Source organism: Ptychodera flava, chromosome 7, assembly GCF_041260155.1.
Source record: "Ptychodera flava strain L36383 chromosome 7, AS_Pfla_20210202, whole genome shotgun sequence".
NCBI classification, from domain to species: Eukaryota; Metazoa; Hemichordata; class Enteropneusta; family Ptychoderidae; genus Ptychodera; species Ptychodera flava.
Genome location: NC_091934.1, coordinates 20,962,393 through 20,980,722, shown reverse-complemented (window position 1 = coordinate 20,980,722; position 18,330 = coordinate 20,962,393). Strand labels below are relative to the sequence as shown.

The window sequence follows — 18,330 nt, the reverse complement described above, 5'->3', positions numbered from 1 at the left end:
AGTTTCAAAACAATCCATTCGTGTCAATGACAAATGAATCAGTTAAAGAGTGATTTCTCAAGGGCATAGAAACAGAGATGAATTACAGATCACATATACTTGAATGGTTAGTTTTACAAAACAAGATGTATGGGGGGAATGAATGTAAAGCTACACCATTTCTAGTATTTTAAGAATTTATTTTCCGTCATCAAAGAAACAATGAATGTTAACACTGAATTAGAAACTTTTGCTCAAACTTTCCTTGAAGAAACTTTAAACCATTCTGTTACAAATTCAAGAATAAAAATCAGGGGATCAAAGTGCAAAGTTTGGTACTAGAGAGACAAATCACCTAACATTTACCGATATTTGAAATTCAAAATGGCCTCCATTACTGTATTAACTCTATGGGGAAATGGGAATTTTTCAATTTTCAAAAAAGCTGAGAAGGAGAATATTTTTCTTACTCCAAGAGCTTCAAAATAAACACTTACAAGTGGTTGATCAAAACAGACTTGTAAAAGTTTGACAGTACAAATTTTTGCCCAGAGGCGCATTCTACCTTAACAAAATCACAGAATCAACAGTTTCAATAATTACAAAAAAATGGATTTAATACTTTATTATCCAACTTTGATAATACACTTCTAATGAAATTTTGAATTTTGTGCTGCGAGCGGGCTACCCAACCCTTCCTTGATGCCAAACTGAATTGAAGGCAGGGAGGTAGGATTTTACCAATGCTCTGTCCAGCAATAGGGTGTTTACTCACCCAAGTCAAAATGTATTTACTTTATTGTCAGAGAAAGATAAAATTCAATTCAAAGTACAGATTGTACATGAATATTGAAATAAAAACAGAAAGTAGTCTGAATTTGGAAAATGAATAAAAAAATGCAACCTAAAAAGCAAAAATACAGAATAAAATATTATTTAGAAACCACACTCTATCAAATATAATGTCCAAAGATCTAGGATTCGGTGGTCATCTAAAACATACATAGTGTTTGATGGTGTCACAGTGGTGTCAAGGGCATCGATGCACAGTAAGTGGGGTCAGAGGTTACCAGCACTTGACCCACCGCTGGGGTAGGTCTTTACCACCTTACCCTGAAATTGAACTCCACGCAATCACCATTCATAAGAGACAATCCAGGCATATTATCTGATCCTGACACTTTCTTTATGTTGGGGTCAGAGGTTACCAGCACTTGACCCACCGCTGGGGTAGGTCTTTACCACCTTACCCTGAAATTGAACTCGTCCAATGTCCCCACAGAACAGAATCCACCGCATAATCAATGCTAATGTTGCATTTTGGCTCCACTCAAAGTTTGGGGTCAGAGGTTACCAGCACATGACCCACGGTTGGGGTATAGGTCTTTACCACCTTTCCCATAAAAAAAAGAAAATAAAAACCGTGTCAATGCTGTTCTGATGTGTCCTGTACTTATTTCCACATTGTGTCAATGCTCTTTCATGAGGAACAGAACCTTCCCATGTATCCATATAAATTTCCCTGTGTTGGTGCTTTGTGTCATCCCAACTGCAACACTCCCCCGCTGTCTCCATTCCAATGGTGCAGACTCAGTGGTCTGTGTACTGGTTGTGGTCAATACCATTCTTCCATGGGGACAGCTACTTCCACAGGAAATCCATCAACACCACTTTCAGTTTTCTTCTGATACGCTTTTCTGTTGTTGAGTTCACCACAGGTCTGATAGACAGAAGTAGGGCTGCTGGGATCACCAACAACACCACATACATCATCCCTGACAAGCACAGCCTTAGCAGGCTACCCCCTTCTGCTGTCCTATAAAATTCACTTTTACATGATAGAGAGGAACCAGGGAATATGGGCAATATGTTTTTTGCAAGGGCCCAGGGTACTGACGTATCAGGAGTCTTCAGAGATGGTGAAGATTGAAAGGTACCAAGAGTTATTTGATAAAAAAATATTTGCTATGAAGTTAGTAAAATACCATTGGTTTAAAGGGTTGAAGAGTGTTGAAGAGACATAACATTGTACAAAGGTTTTATTCTTGTGCTTTCAATTTATTATGAATAATTTTGTCATTGTTTTCAGGGAGAAGTGTTTTTGTTTTGTTTGTTTCTTCAGGCTATGGTAATTTTTTGAGAAAAATTTGTTTTCTAGTTCAGACTCAGTGCCCCACTTTAGCACCAATGTTGTCATTCTCCAACCCTTATATAAAACCAATTTGTCAATCATAAACATCTTATATGTGAAAGTAGATTTTAAGCATTATTGGTGGAACACTTGAAAACAGGAAATTATGAAAGGTAGTGTAAGTTGGTTTTTACTGCACAAAAAAGCCCAAACTCTTTAAAAGCTGGAATAAATGAGAAATTTCACCAGATGATGTAATGAAAACAATATAAGCATGGGTAGCCAAAATCATTTACAAAGGGTGTATGCAAAAAGATATCATGAATTTGTTTCATGGTTTTCAAAATAAACACTATGATTGAAACACACAAAAAGCCAAGCTCTAATCATGTACCATTAAATGCCGTCGGTGTAATGGTTTGGAAATTTTCATTCTTTCTTTACCGGTAATTATAATCTACCTGCCAAGAATGAAAACTACTGGTGTAAGGTGCATGCTGAAGTGTGACAACTCTATCCATGAAGCTCTAGCATTGAAATAAGCATTTGATATTAATTGGCTCACCTATAACAATGACTCATACGGATGCAATTGGTGAATTTGTTATGTACATTTTGTGTTTTTATTTTATCATGGTTAGTTTGCCTCACAAAACTATGTTATTTGCGTTTGTAGAAGCTGATCATTGATTTCAATCTGGAAGGCCAAGTAGAAATAATGTCTGCTGCCAAAACTGTGTAGTGTTCTAGGGATATTTGTTGAGCCTATATGGCTGGCAAGGCTCTGTTGGCATACCAGTATATGAATAGCAAATTTGTAGTTACCAAGTAACTTTTGAACTTTCAGGGGAGGAGCAGCTTGACTTAAGGTATGTAGTATGTTTTTAAATGTACTTCAACTTACTTTTTGTCTGTCTTTCTCTTTTCAATGAAACATTTAAGAATCTTTCTAAATACATTTCTTCTGTACAATTATTCTCACTTGTTTGTCATGGAATAAACACAGATGAAACTTTTAATCTTATATTACACTGTGCTGTAAAAAAGTCCCAGTACTGATATGGGTAACCCTAGAGATTCATGAATCAAGTCGTTAAAATGTTTTTGAAGTGCACCCTGAATGAAACAATCTTTACCATCCACCAATCGGTAGACAGGATAAACATCACCTGATTCACAGTGCACAGTGAATGTAAGTAGTAGTGATGTGTGTGAAATGGATAAATTTTACCTCTGAAATTTTACCTCTGACAGATTACAATGCTTACTTGGGTACATTCATAAAAAATAATTATTTAAGTGTATTGCCTAAGTTTCAAAAGCCTAGTTTTACTTCCTGCAAACAACAAAAACTTAGAACCTCATTATTGTACTGATTTGCTGGGTTTTTTTCTTGCTTGTTTGAGTTTCATCTACAGAAATTTGTTGTGTCTAAAAGTGTTAAGTGTATTTGTGTTTTTGAAGGTTGAAACTTTCTGATCTTATTTATGTATTCTTTGGAAAAGAAATTTGATTTTCAAAAAAATTGACACAATTTAAGGGGGACTTTTATGTATGTACCAAAGCTAAAACATGGTAATTGTCTGGACATTAAAGTGAGGATACTATGAACAGAATAATACGGCCAAATGTCTAGAAACTGAACTTCAATACTGGCTGCAGTTGTAAAAATTGATGCAACATTGTCAGGGATACTTTATAAGATTTGCTGGAATGTAATTGCACTGTACGCAAATTGTCAAGTAGGTTTAGTAATCACATTTAGTTGCCCATGCCCCTGTTTGACAAATTTCTCAAAGTGAAAACAACTCACAAAAAATCAGGATGATCTATTTTTGTATGTTTAGATTCACTCAATGCCAATTGGTCTGTATCCTCTCTTTAATGATGATGGAAAAGTTTACCTTTCAGTCTCCATTCATGAATTTTGAGACGTACAGAAACTTCAACGCGCAGTTCAATACATCGAGGGTTTTCTGAAACAAAACAATGCAGAGTTGCTCCTAATACTTTGAATCAACAATGCATAAAGGCACTCTTTCCAAAATTGACTGAAAAATAGTTAAATATATAATTCCCAATTCCCCAATATTTGTAAACTATATCAAAGTAAACTTCACATCTTATTTTCTGTGTAGTTTCAGTCAACAATCAAACACACCAGGACCGCCATTGGGGAATATCTCTAGATTTTAATTCACTCAGTGAAAAACAAAGGAAATTTTTTTGTTCACTCCTGATAAGTATATGTTTTTTTTTTGGTGTCTACAGAAACTATTTGAAAAATTGCGACTCATGTTTGAAGTATTTCAGATGGAAAAAAACAAACCAAAAACACCCCAAAGTTTAACCAAGAATATTCATTAGGAAGTTTGAAGATATAAATAGTGTACGGAAATAAAGACTCACCATTTCTGTATGCCTTGATATTTGTGAAGACTCCTGAAGGTAGAGTGGACCCCCTAGGCCTGTGTAGGTTGACACACCTGTGTGGATGTCTGGATGTATGATTGGTGAATGGATTGTTGTATCCCTGTGGGTGGGTTCAGGGGAGTGCAAATTTACTCTGACATTTTGTAGGTTTGTTTTGTCGTGTGTTTGTGCATCTTTTCTTTGTTTGTCTGTGTTGCTGTGGCAAGGGCAACAGATTAGGATTTAGAATAATTTTAGAATTTTTGCAACAGAGTGAAAATGTCTTCTTTCTTATTGTAGTCACTTTAGGGTCTTTTGATAAAATGGTAGTCTTCAAATTTTGAAAACAATGTCCATTGGAGATATTTATCAATCTGAATTTGACTTATTAAAATCTCAATCTGGTAGAAAAAACATTGGAACAATTCATTTGAAAATTCACATTCGTTATAAAAAGTGAACATTATGTGTGTTTTGTAATCACAGTCGGTGGATGGAGGGACTGTGTTATAATATACCAACTTTGTCAGTTCCAATGAAGGCAATACTCAAGTTGTACTGATTCTCAAATGTTATGCAAAATTTATGCAAAATTTTGTCAATTGAAACTTTGTCAATTGAACACTTAAGGACTTAAGATTTGGAAAATGAAAATTTTAAGCTTATTGTAATAGCATGTAATAATGCAATACTTCAGACTAAATTAAAGCAAAGAATGGCAGTAGCAAAGATTAAAGTCAAAAAATCACTTAATGATTCTCTGTGTGGTAGAGCCAAGAATGGTGGGATAAAAAAATACAGTGTTTGTACATTCAAAAGACCCTAGCGTGGTATTCAGTGGTGAAAGAATGTGATAAGAATGAATATGTGTTAGTTTAAAGTGGAAATAGTAGTGACGTTCTTATTTGTGTTTAGTAGGGTTTCAGTGGCTGTTGGCACAGGGAGAGAGAGAGAGAGAGAGAGAGAGAGAGAGAGAGAGTAAAAATAAATAAATAAATAAATAGATAAATAAATAATATTTGGCATGAGTCAGGTAGTGCAACAAAGATACTGGAAAATACATTAAGGTTACTGCTATAAATGGAGCTTTAAGACACAGGCGCACGACGACTTTTAAAATCACTTGTCTGTAATTTTAATGTCGAAACATCCATTTTATAAGTAACTATGCAAAGTTACGGAAATCGTGCAGGCAGCTTTTAAGACGTACAGTAAGCGCCTAGAACACGGCTTTGGCCGCTCGGCTGTCTTGTACACAATGTGTGCAAGACAGCCGAGCGGCCACAGCCGCTAGCCTAGCTCCGGGGGCCGCTCACTGTATGTCTCAAAAGCTGCCTGCATAATTTGTTTGCACATTTATTAATAAAATGCATGTTTCACCATTAAATTACAGACAAGTGGTTTTAAAATTCGCCGAGTGTATAAGTAACAGCAAAGCTGAGCGGCCACAGCCTGCACTTCACTGATGGGCGCTGTTAACTGGATGTCTCAAAAGCTGTCCGCACGACTTCCGTTTGCACAGTTATTAATAAAATCAATGTTTCAACATTAAAAATACAGGCAAGTGATTTAAGAGTCGCTGTGCGCCTATGCTTTACGAGCAGAACTTGAGAGTGTCAGTAGACTCACAGTCGGACTGTTATTCGCAATTCCAACTTCCAAGGCCCCATGCTATTCGAACAATCGGTCACCTCACCGCTTCACATCGTATATCATATTGCAAACGAAACAACGACAACCCATACCGATTTCAAATTAAAACTGAAAATAATTGATCAGATCCAAGAAATCATCTTTCTGTATTAATTGTTAAACAGCAGTGACGAGTTGAAATCGGCGCGAAAGATCACTTAATATCTTCATGAAATCATCTGGTGCATGGCGCTATGAACTTCCTTCCGAGAATGCGAAAATGCCAGGCCGCTGATAAAACAGTCATCAAAATTCAAATAATCTGTGATGCACGAGTATTGTAAAGATCTTATACCATAAATCTGAATAATTTACCTACCCTTAGCAAAACTCGGGCTAGTTATGTCATCAGAAACACCGAGACAAGAGGAACAAGCTGTTGCCGTCGCCGCACACAGACAAACAATGATCAGAAGCAGCAGAGCGACTAACAGACAACAAAACGCGTTGCTCTTGACGACGAACTTTTTCGTCCAATCAGTGACAACGTGTTCAGCCAATCAGTAAACGCGTTTCTGAGATCATTCTTCATTGTCACATCCTGGTCACAGCGGTACTTTACAAGACGTGATGAGCGGTGATAATGCTGATTTGATGTCATTAACTGGAAGTCATCGCCGCAGTGTTATGCAATAATGGAATGCCCATCCGAAAAGAAATGGTTATTGTCGTAACAAATCTATGACTCCTGTCAATGGGGTGGAGGTTCGGGTTACGGATACGTACGGGGCGGGGATGGTTCGAATCAGACAAACCTGAAGCAGTTACGGTAGCCGCACATAGAGAACTTCAGTAATTTCTCGATCGGATCAACAAATCAGAGATCCATCGCCATCTTTTAAGATCCATTAGCTGTAACTTTGGTCATTTTTAAAATTTTATTTGTTCTGTGTATCATCTGCAGTTTCTGGTTTGAATCCCTGAACTATTGAGAAATTCCTAATATTTAGCTCATAATATACCCTATATGAGATGAGATATATCTGCGTTGGTATTGTTCAAATTTTGTATTCAGGTCCGGACTAGAATACATTTATCAACAATAACAATGGTCATTTCACATATACAGAATGCGTTGGCAAGCAGGACAATGATGATCGGATTATAGTAACATTCTCTAGTTGATAAATTGAAACAGAGTGGTGAAAAATTAGTCAAAAGTTACAGCTAATGTCCCTTAAAAGACACCACTAAAAACAAGTTCCCTTTGACAACAAACTTTTCAACGAATCAGAAATAGCGCTTCAAATATTGTCGAAGTTATGACAAGCACCAGGTTGTACACCACCGGTGAGCACCCTCACAAGTTGAGTTTATTTGCGACAGTCGTGTGGATTACATTTCCTTGCAGTTTTGTGCATACATGTATGGAACCGCGTAGGGGTTTGAGATCACCTGGTTTTTGCATCTCTTCGTAATACTTTGGCATGTACAATATGAAAATGAACGATTGGTAGTGTGTTAAATATTGACGTAGATAGTTGTATTGGTTGTACCTTCCAAAAACATTGGGCCACACTTAGGAGAACTCTATGCTTGTGTAAAGATTCCTTTAATCACGAATATATACACATATCATTCAATATGTACATAATTATGCTAAATAATAAAGTCGTTCTAGATCTTCACGGACGTGGACCCAGTATTGTTCGGGATTTCTAAATCTCATACACAAAATGGAGAGAGAGAGAGAGAGAGAGAGAGAGAGAGAGAGAGAGAGAGAGAGAGAGAGAGAGAGAGAGAGAGAGAGAGAGAGAGAGAGAGCAGCCGATCTAATATTATAGGAGATTTGAGGAAAGATAAGAAAATATGAAGGAACTAGTTGATTTCCAATGTTTTATCATAAAAATTGCTTTTCTCTATCGTGTACCTGCGTCATGGTAGAATTTTCGTAAAAGTTTGCTTTACATGAACCCGCCATTATCTACGAAAAATACGTTGGTTCCAGGCTATGGTTCCCAGACGTGCGAGCGATCGTGTGCGCGACATTCAACGGGCGCGCACAGCTTGTTGCGCCTGAGCAGTGATACGCCTATCGTCGCAGCAGAACGCGTTCTTCGCGCGGCGCGCGATCGTTTGAAGACTCAGAACCAACTTGTGCGTATTCCAGTCTAACCTAAAACGAACCCTCGCGTGGCATCGCTTCTAACTTCCGGCACGACTGTCCTAAACGGACATTTAACACGCTAGGATAGTTGTTATCAGTACATGTCCAGAATTTAGCACGTTTCCAGATGTCTGACGATGAAGCGTCTTTGGATTCTGCAAAAGTTGTGGGTGGTAGCAGACAACTTTAGAACTTGGTGTGGTTAGGATGCCAACGTGTACAACGGTTATCAAAACACTGTTCCTTATTACTGTCACGGGACTTCTGGACACTCATTGTGCTAGTAAGTGAACTATGAGATGAATGACAGCTATACTGACAGACGAGAGACAGAGAGAGAGAGAGACAGAGAGAGACAGAGGGAATTACAAAGGCATTGGCCAAATCCATAAAATAATAGCAATACATGTACCCCCTCCCGGTCCATAAGCAAACTTCTCACTCCATAATGTACTCGGCTACGGCTCGTACACATGTCGGGCAAAGTTTGCTTTCGTCCATTATGAGCAGGAGGGGGCCAACATTATTTCTTAATAATATCAATGCAAGGGGATTTGTAGAAAAAAAATCCGGGGCAACAAAGCTTGATAGTCGAATACATTATCAGTTAATCCAGAGGATGACGTCACAAAATTGACTGGTATTGACAAAGCCATAATAGTAAAATATATAAAGCGGTGTCTACTTTACCAGGAACAATAAAATTAAAACATGTATCATAACAGTCATCCAAACACTGACTCAACTGCATGAGTGACAACAATATTTGCATTTACTACAAGAAAGTCTTTTGCAGTCAGTAGCTTTCAAGTATAGTAAAACTATTTAATTTGTATTCCGGTCGTATCATGTCTGTTCGTAGTTATAACACAGCAGATGGGCAGGGGTAAACCTGAGCTGTTGTCAATGGATTTTCTAAGTATGGTAAAATGTGAGATGGGAGAGAAAAACGGGATGCTTTGACACGGAGAAAATGTCTCTATGAAGTTTTGCGTGTGGAGACTCTAGAGAGGGGGAAAATACTAGGCAGGAGGCGGAAATATTTACTTAGATAGGTTTTTTGTGTGAGGGCAGCTGCCAATAGTTTTCACTTTTCCTCCTGAAGTTATGTTTTACCAAAATACTAGGCCTATCTGTAGAATTATATATTCGCAAGAAAGTGCACCCCAAGTAACAAGTTTTCGAAATCAGCCTTTCAGTTGCTCTTACAATTTCATCTTGGCATTAAAGTCGATGTATTTTTTTTTCTATCTCAACAAGACATATGGACGTCTTGGTCGCGGTGCTCCGTAACTTGCGGAATTCGTATTGGAGAGGAGACCCGGATATGTACTTCCGTCATGTACGGTCGCCACGCGTGTGACCCACGGGGACTCGTCGAGAGGAGGGATTGCCATGTGAAGAAGGCAAGACCTTGCCCCGGCGGTAAGATTGAAATTTGTCTCCAAGTTTTGGTGCCTTTTGGTGCCACACAATTGAGCATGACAGGAATTGGACATTGTTAAGACATTATTTATGCTAATTAAGTTAAAGAGGTAGAGAGGCTTAATCCTTTGGCCAATCTTTCCTGAAAAACTTTAAACCAAAATTCCCTTTCGACGTTACGAATAAATTCAGATCACCGTGCAAAATTTGGTACAAGAGAAACAAATTACACAATATTCACCAACACTTGTCTTCAAAATGGCTTAAATCTGTGTGTTTCTCCATATGGGAAAATGAAATTTCGATTCACAAACATCATAAGCCGGTGAATATTTAATTTACTACATGAGTTTTAGAACGAATCTCCTACAAGTCTCAGACCAAAATGAATTGTTAAAGTTTAAAGTGAGGCTGTGGTCGCGCTGCGCATGCGCGATTTTTTGCCAATAAAGATAAATTCTTATAAATATAAGTCTTCTCAATTTCAATCGGAGTGAGATGGAAGCGGTCCCTCACTTTGAATACGCCCCTCTAAGACTCAAGATCACGCAACAGTAAAATATTAAGATCGGAAACGAACTTTAGTGGTGTCTTTCTAATTATGAACTTCGTATTTCAGCATGCTCCGGGGAGAAAAAGAAAGCGTTCATGACTTTTGGAAGAGAGTGATGAATAAACGTTACAGCTATTTTCTCTTTAATGTTGTTCTACATCCTATTTCCACCATTTGTCCTCCATTTACTACGTGAACCTGAAAAAATAACCGAACACCTTCAACAATTACCTTAGTCTGGTTCCCTGACCCGTTTTCCCCGGTAGAGGGCGTGGGAAAATGGGCCGGGGAAAACGGGTCAGAGAACCAGGCTACAATTATCTGTGTTTATAGAAGTTAAACCTTGTAGTCCGGCTTTTGTAACCTCCACAAATGTAATAATCTCCACAAATGTACTATCAACCACAATTGTAATAAAATCAACCACAAATGTAATAAAATAGTCAACCATTAATGTAACAACCCACAACCACCAATGTAATAGACAAATTAACCATAAATGTAATAAAACTCAACCATAATGTAATAAACTTGAACTTGCATATGTGATTATTTGTTTATCAATGCTCTGAGTAAATAATAACTTTAATAAGACTAGTGTAATGTTATTGCATACTTTCCTGAAACTAGGTTTCCTTTCAAACACACAGAATAGAATACTTTGAGAACGCTATCAGAAAACGGCGAGGTACTGATCAAACCGTTAGATAATGGAAGTGGAACGGCAGTTCTAGACACTGATAATTACATAATAAGGAAGCGTCAAAATAACTCGTCAACCAGTGATACCACACAAATGACAGATGACTCAGAACAAATAACAGAGAAATATAAAACCTTATAACAGAAACTTACGACACAAAACATGTTGACGAGAACATATATTTCAATCTAGTAAAAAACAATACGAACACTACCTTGAACACAGTAGAACAAATTAGACATCCTGGCATCCCTAGTGAAGGAACAAACTTCAAGTGGGACAACATAGGAATACTGACAATCTATCGATTATTCCACACAATTTATCCACTGAAGACGAATTTGAGGCGACTGATTAAGAAAGTACGGCAATTTTCGAAAAAACGGCGTCAAAGGATTGTAGTGTTATACAGTCTCCTCCACTCTGGAGTAGAGACTGCACTGACGTTCAGATTACAGCTGTGTCTAGCCATGGCCAGTCAGTTCTGTACACAAAACAGGGAAACGTAAAATACACTTTCAAATATGCAAAACACACTAAACGCAAACAATTAAGAATTGAATAATGTGTGGAGTTGCTTTCCTTATTACATAGATCAATATTTAAGGGCTAATTCCTCAATTGCAACGACAAAATAGATTTATTACATTTATGGTTGACAAGTATTACATTTATGGGTGATTTTTGTATTACATTTATGGTTACCATTTATTACATTTGTGGTTGGTGTTTTTATTACATTTATGGTTGATTTTTGTTACATTTATGGGCGATATTACATTTATGGGTGTTGATATTACATTTGTGGAGATTATTACATTTGTGGAGGTTACAGCTTTGTGGTGTCCCGTCACCGCTCACTTTCAGTAAAAAGCAAACACATATTTCATCCGTTATATCCTCAGATAGTGCTTTAGAGAAGGGAATTTTTCACCGCCTTATTTTTATGGAAACAGAATCTTTAATTTTCCCGTGGAGTTAATAGTCAAAAGGAATCATTATGGCTGCCATTTTGAATTTTAAGATTAGGTAAATAATATTCGATAGTTTGTATTTCTAGTACCAAAGTTTACACGTTGGCCTCTAAATCTTATTCTTGATGTCGAAAGGCAATGATTTAAAGTTTTCTAATGAAAAGTTTAAGAAAAAAAGTTTTATGTCTAATTAAACTCGCAAGACACATGCAATTAAATAACTGTCACCAATGTTAAAAATGCAATGAATAAATATTGAAAATAGCTCTCACTTTTGTGTCAAATCGTTTTAACCTTCTACCTGCAAATATAAAATGTAGCTGTCGGACCGTTCGAAGGAGTGGAAGAGCTAAAACCATCCGAGTGGGACACCTGGTCGCAGTGGACGCCGTGTTCTGTTACCTGCGGGGCCGGGAATCGGACACGCGAAAGAACATGCGTCATCAAGGACGAGAGAGTGTTCACTGCAAAGTGTCCGGGGGCGGGAGTGGACAGCACCCCCTGCCTACTAAGTACGTGCCCCAACACCGTTGGTGAAGCCGGGAAGAAGGGTGGCAAGGGTAAGTATGCCCCATTGCACTGTCCATTCAAAATGTTGATAAGTCTGTTTGAAGATACAGTTCAGTACAATTCGATCACAGAATCATATCTCTCATAGAATGCACTAATGTATTTGTACATGCATACATACATACATACATACATACATACACACATACATTAATCTATCCATCAATCATAGTTTTAGAAGTTTGTGAGAATTGCGTTTTTACTTCTATCAAGTAGTATGTATGTATGTATGTATGTATGTATGTATGTATGTATGTATGTATGTATGTATGTATGTATGTATGTATGTATGTATGTATGTATGTGTGTATGTATGTATGTGTGTATGTAGGCGTTTTTATTTTTATTTTGGTCCAAAGCGATCACATAAACTTGCTTCGACTGTTGGCCTCAGAACTCGTAAACGTTGTCTTTTCCATCGGCTATTTACATGTTGAAACAAATCTTTAGCCATATACCAGCAATGCTTGCAAGTTAAACAAGTACAGCTTAAGGCTGAAAACGTAAAGATGGTTCAGAACTTGTTAATCGTGGACAAAATATACTCAAACAGCTGATGGGTACTATACCCTTTTCCCTTTTATGATTCCCTCGGGGATTTTTATGACAGTGGCATGGACCGAGTGGGGCTTATGGTCTCCGTGCATAGGATCGAGAATTCGGCATCGTTCCTGCCCAGCCACTGGACGGCGTGCTACCTGTGAGGGCAGCAGCGATGAACGTGAAGATTGTGGAGAGACATGCACAGCAGGTGAGTCAACAGCAATGTCAAGTAAGCTAGAAAAGGCCAATAATATTCTTACTGAAAAGTATTGTGTCGATTGATATTTTCTTGTACCCAGGAGAAACAAAGAAGTGCGTGCCGTAGATTTTTTATTGGCTTGTTTAATAAAAATGCCAGTGAGAAAGCTCTTCGCAAACTTGACAAGGGTAATTAGGTATCAAAAATTTCCACATGCACTGAACATCACTTTGAAATTGCGAGATTAAAATTAATACATCTTGCATCCATGTCTACACGTCACTGTCTGTCCGTCTTTCTGTATGCTACCTGTCTTTGTGTTACTCTCTCTCTCTCTCTCTCTCTCTCTCTCTCTCTCTCTCTCTCTCTCTCTCTCTCTCTCTCTCTGAAAGGCTCAAGAGGGTGCAATTTGAAAAGTCTCGTTCTCAGTGCAAAAAGTTTTATTCTTACCAATTCACAAGCCACTTCTTCTTTTTATTGCGTAACAGTCGGGGAGGGATCTGCACCTGCGGGAGAAGATGGATGGTATCCATGGTCACCGTGGGGTCAGTGCTCCGTGACCTGTGGCGAGGGGGTCAAATCCAGAGAAAGACAGTGTCAAGATACCGACAAGTGTCAAGGCGATACTCAGGAATCATCTACTTGTGAAAATGATCCCTGTGGTAAGCAAGTTTCATCGATATGAAAACTTGTTACTATACGCCAATGTTTACATCTTAAGGAGGCGCTCGTATAGGTAGAATAGTACAGGTGATAGATTTCTGGTTTGCAAAGTTTCACAACAATCCACTGGTATACTGATAGTTTTGACTTATTTTGACGTTTCTTTAGTGTCCTTTTGAAGTTGAAAATTTATTTTTTCTCCATAGAGTTAAAATAGGAATAGCAGCCATTTGAATTTCAAATATCGGTAAATTTTAGGTAATTTTTTTTTGTCTATACCAAAATTTAACCTTGAACTCCAAATTTTTGTTATCTCGATTAAGAAAGAGAATGGTCGTAAGTTTTTCTTGTGAAAGTTTGAGCAAAGTTTAAATCTTACTTTAAGTCTCAAAAAAGGATGAGTTTTCATCGACGTTTTCTTCTTGTCTGATAGTCAAGTAACAAATCAGTACGCAATATACATTTGCTTCTATTCGCAAAAGGAGGGTACACTAACGGCTGGTCCAATTGGTCTCCCGGGAACAGTGTCCAGTGACGTGTGGCAAGGGAGTCACACGACGTGGCCGGGAATGTCACAATCCTGAGAACATCAGGGAATGGTGCATCGGACAGGCAGAAGAAACGAAAACGTGCGTGGCCGATCAGCTGTGCCCTGGTAAGTGAACAATCTGTGAAACCTGTGAAGTAAATGAAGTTTTCAGTCTCTTTTCTTATAATTATGAAAATTGAAAATGTAGCGCGCCTCCTCCCAAACTGAGTTAACCCTTTGAGTATCAAAGTCAATTTTTGCCGCCTGTATAGTAACTAGGCAATGTTTTTTTCAGATGTGCTTCCAAAATTTTGACCAAAACTGTAGCCAATGAAAAGTAATATCCATTTGGTCCAAAATTGTCAAAATATTAAGTAGAAATTCATTAAAAATTGGTGAACCTTTTGCACAAAATTTTGGCGGGAAAATTTACAGGACTCAAAGGGTTAACACAGGGATAGCTGCAATCAATATGATTGGAACTAATTTGGGATAATTGGATCTTCATATTTTTCAAATTTCTCAAAAGTGTTAGGTGCCATACAGCTGAATGCACCAGCATTACAAATTACTTATAAAACAAGTATATAACGTAACAAGAAAAGCAGATTAGCTCACATTTGCAGATTTAAAAGACCTCACTTCACCATCCAATCATACCAAGTTCCAATCGTGTTAATCTTTAATTTCAAATAACGGTATAGTTTTGCGAAATCTTTTTATCCGGTGCTAAAATTTGCAGGGTGTTTCCCGGTTTTTATTCTGTGTCTTGAAAGAAATTTCTTTGATGAAAAGTCGAACAAAAGTTTCTCATAACTCTCAGTCTTGCAGCGCTCACTTCCTTGATAATGTCACACCATAGTTTGTTCTGACGTCATCGCTTGTACAAGTAGAAATGACCGACGGTAGACATCAATCGTTCGCTTATAAATTGTGTGTTAAGAATTCATTAAAGAGGCGTCTCTCCTCCTATGTAGGCATGACTATGATCAATGAAGCCCACGTGACCAGCAGAGTTGGCGCGAGGATACGCTGTATGGTGGATTGGTTCATCGACAGTCATCCATCGGCCACTGTTAATTGGCTAAAGGACAACCAATACCTGCCCATGTTCTGTAAGTGCTCTGAAGTATCACATTTATCTACAGATTACGAAAAGAATGTCCATCTCGAGATTTATTAGCAGTGTAAATATCGAGAATAATTTCGCTCGCCAATTTTGTCACAAAGTACCGATATCCAAGTTGACTAAAACTGTCCATCTTACCCTTTTCTTGCACATGCGCAATATAATAAGATGTCGTCAGTTGTGAACTTAGAAAATTCAAAAATCTTATTATTAGGGTTAGACCATTATATCTTGAGAGGGGGTGTAAAAAATCTACTGAGCAAAAATTACTACAAAACGTCATGCAAAATATCCACATGAAGGGTTACTGAAAACAAAGTGTTGAAATGTGTGTAAAAATATATACATGCCATGCGAAACCCGATAAAAATGACAATATTTCGAATACGAAAAAATCATTCATTTCATTGTTTTTACAACCCCCTCCAACGGGTTCATGGTTTATACTTTGGAGCACACGGATCATCCTCCTTCCGCTACTGCAAAAGTGAGCAACAATAAACAATAGTCCTACAATGTCAAACCAAAAACATTTGAATACTTATGTTCAGGAATCTGAATCTGAATCTGAACGACAGCGCAAATAAAATGTACAAAATTTTTCTATGGAAAATAATCTTCTCATCGACTAAATAAGGTAACTACCACACACCCATTGTTTCACACATATGTATTCTTTCTGACGACAGCCGGACGGAAACTGATGGAATACGGAGACTTGGAGATAGATATCGTTGAGAAAGATGACAGCGGTATATACGCATGCAGCGTAATCAAGGACGGCGTTGACGTCATCACTAACGTGGTGCTTCTGAAAGGTAGTCGAACTTTTCACGTGACCATTGATGCCAGTATGCAAATTTTACGATTATATTGCGCCACGGTCTTATGCGTAATATGAACAAAATAGACCTGTGTCACAGACAGCCGTCTGAGAAACTGATACACTCTTCCCTGTCTTTTTCCTGTTTCAGTCGATGAAGCACCTTTTGACCAAAACACTGTATACGGCAACGGTAAGGATATAACAAAAGTGAATTTTTCGCGCCCACGTCGAACGAGACTCTTATTTAACGATTAAGTTTACCACAAGGATCACAATAAACTCTTTGCTACTTGTCCCTTCGACGCTCACTCTCTCATCAGAGTGATCGTGCAAAGCACTGCAAATCTCTGTTCCGTCTAACCGTCATTGACCAGCCACTGGCCTATCCCTTTCACTTCCGAGTTCAGTGACCGAATAGTTCTTGTTTACTTAATATGGTATTTAGTTCACTGTTACTTTTGATGTGTTTGTTTTTATCACTCTCGTCTCAGTCGTCTGCTGTTTGCATTTGCAGGTTCGATAAACTTCTTCTCTTTCGACGTTGCCGCCCCTCTGTCGCTTCCACTTCTCTCCCTGACGTTTGTGATTGGCGCCACCATCGGCCAGTACATCGGGTAAGCCGTATCCATATATCACGAGTAAAAGTATGTCTTCTTATCCGGTGAAGTCAAGGGAGGATGCGCCTTTTATAAACTAATGCCGGTGGGCCAAATGCAGCGCGCACCGTCTTAATTCTGTGCAAATTGAATTTTTTTTTTCACAGAGAGTTAACACAGGGATGGCAGCCGTTTTCAATTTCAAATATCGGTTTAAATTGTACGACTTGTGTTTCTAATCCAAATTTTGAACAGTGACGTTTTATTCTATCTTAATTATGAAAGATGACGGTTGAAAGTCTCCCCGGCGTCAGTTTGAGCAAAAAAAAAGTTGAAGGCTTTCTGTTTTAAGGTGCGGACTACGTTGATGTAGTACATCTTGTAGTATTTACAGAATCATTTGTGGAGGAACTTTTTCAACTCCGCACTAAAAAACGAAGAAAGTATTTCAGTCCACTATGCATATTATCATTATCATTATCAAGCTCAATCATTCCTGTATTTTCGGGTAGGAATCGTTCAAATCCCGACGCGGACGAAGATCCGGAGGAGGCATCGAGTGCAAGTCGAAGTCGTAAAAGCAGACAAAAAGGCGGCAAAGGGAAAGACGCGGGAAAGAAGAAACCCGGGAAAGGTAAAAAAAAGGGAAAGGGAAAGAAGAGTAAAAAGAGAGAGGTGGAAGAAAACGCGTCCGACGATGGATCGGGGTCCGGTTATTCCGAGGAACTTAACAGGGAAGAGGAGGTCGCTTTTGCGCCCTCTGGTGGTGGCTATGAAGATGCGGAGCAACTTGACTATTATGAAGATGATCTGTATGACGAGGGTGTTCCCTATGAACAGGATTGGGCAGCTCCTGCAGGCGACGCTCCTCCTGCACCGCCGCCGCCTGGTGAAGGACCACCGCCTCCCCCCGGTCCCCCTCCAGGTGATGGAGGCATGCCCCCTCCGCCACCGCCACCACCGCCTTGATGATGTGGCCCACAGCCATGGCGCTACCCCCGAAGGTCACGGTAGTTGATTGGACTACCTAATGCAATGCCAGTTAGTTGAAACCTGTCAGGATCACAGGTGCAAACATCTGATACAATGAACAACATTCTATGGACGGGTGAAATAAAACGAAACGATATGAAAAGAATCGACAAACAGAATTATGGAAATACAGAAGTATATATTCTGCAGATATATATATATATATATATATATATATATATATATATATATATATGTATATATATATAATATATATATATATATATATATAATATATATATATATATATATATATATATATATATA

At 38.3% G+C, this 18,330-nt stretch overlaps 1 long non-coding RNA gene across 1 annotated transcript; it reads left to right on the top strand.

The window, feature by feature from the left end:
• The first annotated feature begins 16,516 nt into the window (after window positions 1-16,516).
• On the top strand, window positions 16,517-17,759 carry LOC139136162 (uncharacterized). Its single transcript, XR_011553131.1, has 3 exons — window positions 16,517-16,625; window positions 16,950-17,049; window positions 17,544-17,759. It is a non-coding gene; the product is annotated as an uncharacterized lncRNA (long non-coding RNA).
• Window positions 17,760-18,330: the final 571 nt, after the last annotated feature.